Source organism: Mustela putorius, unplaced genomic scaffold, assembly GCF_011764305.1.
Source record: "Mustela putorius furo isolate JIRA1106 unplaced genomic scaffold, ASM1176430v1.1 tig00003911_pilon_pilon_pilon, whole genome shotgun sequence".
Taxonomy (NCBI): Eukaryota; Metazoa; Chordata; class Mammalia; order Carnivora; family Mustelidae; genus Mustela; species Mustela putorius.
Window position 1 is genome coordinate 1389741 of NW_025422058.1, and position 9742 is coordinate 1399482.

General features: G+C 35.5%; 1 pseudogene; it reads right to left on the reverse strand.

Annotated features, from left to right (window-relative positions):
* Positions 1-6704: 6704 nt before the first annotated feature.
* LOC101685086 lies at positions 6705-7699 on the reverse strand (annotated as a pseudogene).
* Between the last annotated feature and the right edge of the window lie 2043 nt (positions 7700-9742).

Consider the following 9742-nt stretch of genomic DNA (forward strand, 5'->3'; position numbering starts at 1 on the left):
AATTAAGTAAGAATAAAGATCTTACATAAACAACCTAAACTCACACCTCAGAGAAATAGAAAAAAAGAGGATAAAACTAAGGCCAAAATTAGCAGAAGGAAAGAATTAATAAAGATTAGAGCAGAAATAAGAAAGTAGAAAATAGAAACAAAATAGAAAAAATCAGTAAAAGAGTTGATTTTTTAAAAAACAGACAAACTAGATTATCTAAGGAAAAAAGATGACTCAAAAATTATACATGAAAGAGGAGACATTAGAGTTGATGTCACAGAAATAAAAAGGATAAGAGACTACTGTGAATAATTGTATGAGAGCAAATTAGAAAAATGAGAAGAAATGGATAAATACCTAAAAAAATACAACTTATAAAGACTTAATCATGAAGAAGTAGAAATAGACCTGTAAGTAATAAAGAGATTGAATCAGTTATCAGAAACTTCTCAATAAGAAAAGCCCAGGATCAGATGACTTAACTGGTGTATTTGACCATTTAAAGAAGAATTAATGGTTACCTTTCTCAAGCACGTCCAAAAAACTGAAGAAGGGTGCACACTTCCAAACTTATATTTGAGGCCAGCCTTATCTTGATATCAAAGAAAGATAAAGACACTGCAAGAAATAAAAGCTGTAAGTCAATATCTCTGATAAATATACAAAATAATAAAAAAAATACAAAAATCTTTAATAAAATTGTAGCAAACTCAGTTCAATAGCATGCTAAAAGTTTTATAAACCATGACCAAGTGGGATTTATTCCTGGGATGCAAGGGTAGTTCAACATGTAAGTATCAATTTTAATAGAAGAATGAAAGTCATATGCTATTGGTGATACATGAAAAAGTATTTTATAAAATCTGGCATAGTTTCATCATGAATACTCTTGACAGACTAGGAACAGATGGAAATTACCTTAATATAATCAAGCCCAGAAATGAAAAAGCAAGAGTCAATGTCATACTCAAAGCTGAAAACTCAATGTTTTCCCCCTCTTAGATCAGGCACAAGGCAAGGGTTCCTATTTTAGCCACTTGTATTCAACACTGTACTAGAAGAAGAAATAAAATCATCCGAATCAGAAAGAACTAAGTGTATGTTTGCAGATGACATAATCTTACATAATCTTACAGATAGAAAACCCTAAAGACTTTTCAAACAACAACAACAACAACAAACCCAACTGTTAAAACTAATAAATACATTCAGTAAAGTTGCAGGATACAAAATCACATTAAAAAATAATCAGTTGGGTGGGGTTATGGACATTGGGGAGGGTATGTGCTATGGTGAGTGCTGTGAAATGTGTAGACCTGGCAATTCACAGACCTGTACCCCTGGGGATAAAAATACATTATGTTTATTAAAAAATTTTAAAAATAATTTTAAAAAATCAGTTGGGTTTCCACACACTAAAAACAATCTGAAAAATAAATGAGAAAAACACAATATTTTACATTATATCAAAAATTTTAAAAATACTGAGAAATAGACTTAACTAAGAAAGTAAAAGACTTGTACACTGAAAATTATGAAACACTGACATAAGAAATTAAGGAAAATACAAGCAAATGGAAAGACACCCATGTTGATGATTTGGAAGACTTAATTCTGTTAAAATGTCCATACTATATACATCAAAATGATCTATAGATTCAATGCAATAACAAAATCCCAATGAGATTTTTTATAGAAACAGAAAAGGCAATTTTAAATTCATATGAAATGACAAAGGAATCCGATTGTCCAAATCAAACCTCAGAAAAAAGAACACAGCTGGAGGCATCACACTTTCTGACTTCAAATTATACAACAAAGCTACAGTAGTTAAACACAATGGTACTGACAAAAGAACATACATATAAACCAATGAAACATAACAGAGATCCTAGAAATAAAACTACACATATGTGGTTAACTGATCTTTAACAATGGTGCCAAAAAGACAAAAAAAGAGAAAAATTGGTCTCTTCAATAAATGGGGTTGGGAAAACTAGACAGCCATGTGCAAAAGAATAAAATCGGAGCCATACCTTATACTACACACATAAATCAAGTCAAAATTATTAAGACTTAAATGTAAGATCTGAAACTGTAGAACTCCTAGAAGAAATCAGATAAAAAGATTGACATTGGTCTTGACAATATATATATATTTTTTGCTATGTCACCAAAATTATAGGCAACAAATACAAAAATAAACAAGTGAGGCTACATCAAACTAGGCTTCTGCAAAGCAATGAAAACAATCAACTAAACCAAACGGTGATCTATGGAATGGGACAATTGATATAGACCAGGTATCTAGTAAAGGATTAACATCTAAAATACATAATGAATTTCTATAACTCAATAACAAAACATTCCCTCCAATAATCCAATTTTTAAAGAAGACTAAGGACTTGACTAGACATTTCTTCAAAGAAGATATGTAAACAACCAACAAATGTATGAAAAGTTGCTCATCATCACTACCTTGGAACTACAAATTAAAACCACAATGAGATATCACAATGTTGGGATGCCTACTATCAAAGACAGAGACTGAGACCAAAAAGTATTGGTGAGGATGTGGAGAAATTGGAGTCCTCCTACACTGTTGCTGAGAATTCAAAATCGCACAGCTTCTATGGAAGCCAGTATGAAAGTTCCTTAAAAACTAAAAATACAACCATCATATGATTCAGTAATCCCACTTTTGAATATTTAACTAAAAAATTTGAAATTGGGATCTTGAAGATATATTAGCACTCCCATGTTCACTGCAGCACTATTTATAATAGCTAACATGTGGAAACAACCTACATGTCGGTCAACAGAGGAACAGATAAACACAAGACTCACAATGAATTATCATCCCACCTTAAAAAAGAAATCCTGAAATATGTGACAACATGGATGAAAGTTGAAGACATTATGCTAAGTGAAATAAGCCAGTCACAAAAAAGAATAACACTGATTCCACTTCTATCAGGTATCTAAAATAGTCAAATTCATAGAAGCAGAGGAAAGAATGTCACCAGGGACTGAAGGGAGGGATAATTAGGGAGTTGTTAATCAAGGGGTATCTAGTTTGTTATTCAAGACAAATAAGTTCCAGAGAACTGCTATACAACATTTTGCTTACAGTTAATCACACTGTATTTTAGATGTAAACATCTCTTAAGAGGGTAGATCTCCGGTTAATTTTCTCACCACCATCAGAAAAAAAAGTCAGTGCTTGCCCTCAGTATGTCAGTTGTGGAAGATTAAGTTATGTGAATTACTTTTCTTCCACAGTATCAAAAAACGGAATTCTTCCTAAAAACGTAGAGCTGAAAATCAATTTCTGTCGTGTTAGGTTGTTTTCACAAACATAGATGTCAGTGGGAAGCACTGTGGTTATGATTGGGTTGATTCCTCTTTAACATATTCTGTCTCTCTTATTCTCTCTTATTTGCTTTTCTTCAAAACTCCATTACTTTACTGACTTCAGGGATTCTTCCCCCATTACTCCTTTAATTTATGCTCTTTACTTCTAAGAAGTTGCTATCTTTCCTACCTATTCCATAACTTCCTTCCCTGAGTGGGATACTCCTTCCTTCCCACAGGTAGAAGACTAACTCATCTCAATTTAATTAACCCTCCTTCCTGAAGGATGACTGAAGCAATTATACCAGGGGTAGATCCTTGATCTGACTGGATGGAATGACCTTCTTTGATAATTTGGGATTAAAATTCAGAAATCCTAGCACTCTTTGACGTTGATTGTACGAAGTAGATAAATAACTAGCAATGAAAGGCAGACTTTAGAAAAATCTAACTTCCAAACAGAAGCCAGTGGAAAGGGTAGAAGAAAAAGAACACTTGACACTGTCAGCTTTCTGGTTTCTGGTGCTACTCCTTGGAAAGATCTGGTAGAACTTTTATGTCTTGGGCTCTCTGAGAAACTTATGCATCCTTGAGATATTTTCTTCTTAATTGCAACATAGTTGTAGCAAGATTGTGTAATTTTCAGTCAAAAGAACCCTGACTTTGGATACTTTGCCTCTTCTCTACATCTTTTATTTCCCATCTCTGCCTTTCTGACTTTTTTTTTTTATTTTAACTTATTTGAGGTCTGACATAATCCTCCCTACTGACATTTATTTTCTCTTCCTTTCCTTCTTGCCTCTTAATTTCTATCCACAATTTAGGTCTCTTTTCCTACTCTCTCTGCTTTCTCCTCTCATGGTACTTCTGATCCTTATATGCCTGATGTTAACATAATTCTCCCTAGAGTTTCTAAGTCCATTCTTATCTCATTGCTTTTCTTCCCTTTCTTAATCACTATTTCCTATTCTTGAATCTAATGAGGCTTGGACTTATACATAAGTCTTTGTTTAGGTTTTTTAAACTCTGCAACTTTCCATCTATGTGAGGTAGAAACCTACAGTGTTATATTACAAAAGGAAAAATAAAGGAAAAATCCTATTTCTAAATACATAAGCATACTACAAAAGGATAAATACTGTATAATTCTTTCTTGAGATAACTTACTAAAATCCATTTAATTTTTAGACAAAGAAAACGAAACAATTCTTGAATGCTTTGAGGTCATTGTGTCATGTCTTGACCATAGCAAACAGACCAAAATGATCAGCTTGCACTATGTGAAAATCTGATAAGTAAGGTTTAATCTTGTCCTCAATTAAAACACCACTACCTAATTGTCATTCAGTGTTCTCCTTGCAGAAGCTGAAAATATGCATATGAGAGAAATTTCCATGAGGGTTATGTTTATAGTCATTTCTGGGTTAAAGAATAAAATTTATTTCACTTTATGGGAATGTATTTCCTGACATTTGTCCTATTGCATTATAATCAAAGGACTGGAGAGCTGAATGTGGAGACATTTCCAGGAAGGCTGACTGTAAGCGATTATGTAAAGTTCTAAGCAAAGGCAATCTCCATTATGCACTCTGACTGTCAGTAACTCTTCGCAGGTTACATATTGCTGAATATAATAGGTTTCTGCCTACTGGGATTCCACAGGAGATTTTGGATTGTTTTATAAGTATAAAGATAGGTAGGTATACTGCTGCCAATAGACTTGAGCCCAAAGAGACGAACCTGTTCAAATCATATCCGTGGATTTGATTACATTTTCTTTTATAGACATGGGGAGAATTTGCAGGCAAATATGAAGTTGTTTTTCAGATCTATGACCTCTGACCTACCAGAGAAGGAAATTGGCCCAAGTACTCATGGAACTCTCTGAGCCATATCTTGAACCTCTCATACAGGAACCACTGAGTTGAGCATATTTATATTTATATTGTTAATGAGGTATAATATTCAATTTTTTATGCTAAGTACTTGCTGGGGAGTGACTTTAGGAGATGACATGAAATTATGTACATGTCTTACATTTATTGATGTTCATCCACCTACAGAACTACAAATAGTTAAAAAGACTTTCAATAAGAAGTTTTACACACCAGAATTTTTATGACTTAATCATTCCATTCAGGTGTTTGTTCAAATATCTTTTCCTCAGAGAGGTTTTCCAAATTCAACTTCCTAAAAGAGAGCCTCCAAATTACCATGCATACCCATATCTTAATGTTCTTTTTTTTTTTTTAAGATTTTATTTATTTATTTGACAGAAGAGGCACAGCGAGAGAGGGAACACAAGCAGGGGGAGTGGGAGAGGGAGATGGAGGCCTCCCGCTGGGCAGGGAGCCTGACAGGGGTTTCCATCCCAGGACCCAAGCAGAAGGCAGATGCTTAACGACTGAGACACCCAGGCACCCCTAACTTAATGTTCTTTCTAGCACATGCCATTCCTTTATATGTATAGAGAGGCCCTGCTCGTTCCTCGGCTAGAACAATAGCTCCATGAAGGTAGGGCTTTTGTCCTTTTTTCCCCCTACTTTATCATCTAGTCAGAAAAGAGTCTAACTTGGTGAGTGAATCCATCATAGCATTAGCTATCATGACTTAAAAAAAGAAGAAGAAAAAGAAAAAGAGATAGACATAAACTGATTCACAATAGAAAGATTGTTGAATAACCCAGTATAAATTCATAGCTTAAACCATTAAAACCTATTATATGTTTATAGCTTAAACCATTTTTGCAGTGAAGAGATTTAAAAAATTTTTTTAACATTTTGTGAATAAAATAATACCTAGAATTGTATATATAATATGGTAATCATGTATATATGTATACCTAGTGGGGACTGAGGAAAACACATTCCAAAATATTTATAGTGCATGAACTTAGATGGAAAGACATCATGTATTTTCTTTATTTCTAAATATTCTGCAGTTGTTATTTACCAACTTTGGTCAGAAGAAATGAGGCAAAAAGGAAGAAAAGGAGAAAAAATACAGTAGTGAGTGGGAATTGAGTATTACAGATAGTGATCATGATAAGGCACTATAAGCATGAAGACTTTAATAACTAATATACATGTGTTTTTTGAACATTCATTATGTTTAAGTTTTGGTTTTTTTAGGGGTATAGTATACATTATTGATGACACAGCTGGGGCTCCCCAAGCCTTTCTCCTTCTTCAAGTGGTCTGGGATGGAAACATGTGCAGAAGTCATGAGATTCTCAGTGTGTTAGGGGGTGAGTTGGGGCAAGGACTCGTGGCAACTGAGAGCCTCTCTCTTCCTCCTGCTCTTCCTGGAGCTGGTGGTCCATGGGCCTCTTACTCCTTGGAGTAAGCTTTAGAGTAAGTTTATTGAGGCCATATAGACGTAAGGTCTACCACCTGGTTACTGTAGCCAAATTCACTGTCATACCAGGAAATGAGCTTGACAAATTGGTCATTGAGAGCAATGCCAGCCCCAGCATTGAAGGTGGAGAATGGATGTCACTGTGCAAGTCATAGGAGACAAACTGGTCCTCAGTGTAGCCCAGGATACCTTTGAGGGTGACCTCTGATGCCTGCTTCACTACCTTCTTGATGTCATCATATTTTGCAGCTTTCTCCAGGCAGCAGGTCAGATCCACACCTGACATATTGAAGGTGGGGACTTGGAAGACCACGCCAATGAACTTCTCATTCAGCTCAGGGATGACCTTGCCTATAGCCTTGGCAGTGCCAATAAAAACAGGGATAATGTCCTGGGAAGCCTCTTGGCCACCACTCCACAGCTTCACAGAGGGGCTGTCTATGGTCTTCTGGGTGGTAGTGATGTCCTGGACTGTGGTCATGAGTCCCCCCACAATGCTGAAGTTGTCATGTATGACCTTGGCCAGAGAGGCCAAGCAGTTGGTGCACAAGGCATTGCTGACAACCTTTAGGGAGTTGTCATACTTCTCATGGTTCATGCCTATCCCTAATATGGCATCAGCAGAAAGGGCAGAGATGATGACCCTCTTTGGCCCCACCCTTCAAGTGAGCCCCCACCTTCTCAATGGTGTAAGATTCCAGTGGACTCTACAACATACTCAACATCGGCCTCACTCCATTTGATATTGGTGGGGTTCTTGCTCCCAGAAGATGGAGGTGGCTTTCTCTTGATGACAGATTTCCCATTCTTAGTCTAAACTGTGCTGTTTGTGCTGTCAACTTTAAATGTGGTGGAATCATACTGGAACATGTAGACCATGTAGTTGAGGTTAATGAAGGGGTCGTTAATGACCACAATATCCACTTTGCCAGAGATAAAAGCAGCCCTGGTGACGGTGCCCAAGATGGCCAAATTCATTTACTCTGACCTTCACCATGTGTCTCTGGCACTGCACGAGAGAATGCAGCTGTCTGCCAAATGGGGAGGAGCAGAGAGCCTGAAGTTCTTTACATAAGTAAAATTGTTTAATTCTCATAATTACAAAATGAGGTCAGTGTTATACTTCTTGTTATTATCATCATTGTCATCTCTGGTGTCTAGATAGAACCCAGAGAGGTCATACTCCTTCCCAAAGTTGCCCAGTTAGAAGCTGGTGGACCTGAGATTTGATTTGATTCAGGATCTGTAGCCTTAACTTCTGCTTAAGAATAAGAAAGGGAGTAACTGTTTCTGAAATAAGAATAAGGAAAACATCATTTCATTCTAGAATTTGTATCTTATTTATTTTTTTAAAAACAAAGCAGTGTAAAATATTTTGTTTACTATTTAAAATTGCTCATTTGGGTTTAGCCAAACATATAGGGCAATTTTGAATATTTGGATATGAATGAGCAAATTGCTGCTAGAATGTAAATTGATGAGTTATAGGACACATATTGTGTGATAATTATAGTGTTTTAGTAACATGACAGGCTACTCAGTACAGCAAGTGACCTTAATAATAACTTAGAACTCTAGATATACACAGCCTCAGGTTTTTTTCTTTTTTTTTTTTAATATATAAGTTATTAGGGCTTGGTATCAAAACACCATTTTGAGGGGCGCCTGGGTGGCTCAGTGGGTTGGGCCGCTGCCTTCGGCTCAGGTCATGATCTTGGGGTCCTGGGATCGAGTCCCGCATTGGGCTCTCTGCTCTGCAGGGAGCCTGCTTCCTCCTCTCTCTCTGTCTGCCTCTCTGCCTGCTTGTGATCTCTCTCTGTCAAATAAATAAATAAAATCTTTAAAAAAAAAAAAAACACCATTTTGAAGTAGTCTGAAAACTCTTTTTTCTATATTTAACTTCACAATGTTCACTCTTTTCATAAAATGCAACAAAAGACCTATAACTCTATCATTATGTGGTAGAAAGAATATGAGCTTTGGAATTAAACTGGTTTTGGTTTGACTCTAATGAACATTTCACTCTATGATAGCATACAGGAGGCACAATTTCTAGTATATGATTTATAATGACAGTTCAGGTGAGAAATTTTCATATTTCTCTAATGTTTAGAGTGTATGCCATTGCAATTCCATAGAACTAAATGATCCAGTTGTCATTTTCAAAATTAAGAATCCTGGGTATTTATTATTTACTAATTGTAACAAATGGATTAATTATATAACTATAAAAGTGATTGAAGGCACAGCTGACAGTTAAAAATGCCTTTACAAAACCTCTACCTGATTCTGTTCTCAGTAAAAACAGTTCAGGAAATTTAATTTAGGATGCCAGGTGGCACAATAGGTTATACATTAACTTGTCCCCTCTGGAAAATTAAATTTGAATTTGGCTCTGGTCACAAATGAAATGAGTCATTTGGTACATGCCACTAAGGATACTCACAAAGCCAAAATGACATTTCATTGAAAAATCACCTGTTAAGAAAAATGTCTGCAGTCACTGGGGACATTTTTAAGAAAAATAAACAAGTGTGTAAGGCAAAAAGAAAGGGATCTAAAGGGCTACTGTGAATTATAGTCTTGTTGAAGATCTGGAGGAAGAAAAGGGCTATACCACTTATGAGTTTATATTCAGCTACAAATCTAAATTTTAGCTTGTACTTCCTGTCTTTTTCCCAGTTTCCGGATTATAGGAGATTATTCACTTATTTCCCAAAGAGAATTGGCTTTTATCCTTGTCACAGTTTTAGCCAAATGTCAGTTTGTATCAAATTATCATGGATTACTGGGCTCACTGCAAGGAACCATCTAATTGTGATTCTAAACCATATGTTTAGCTCTTCCTGTTCCTTTCAGGTAAATAAATAACATAATTATAAGGACTATTCTTTCTTCATTTAAGGGACTAAGAAAATGTACAATTCACAGACTTCAGTGATAACCTTAATTTGGAATTAATGCTTATTCCTTTCACTATTACATTCTTGCCCATGTAGTAATCGCATAGTAAGTATTTAGACAGATGAGATTAATAATG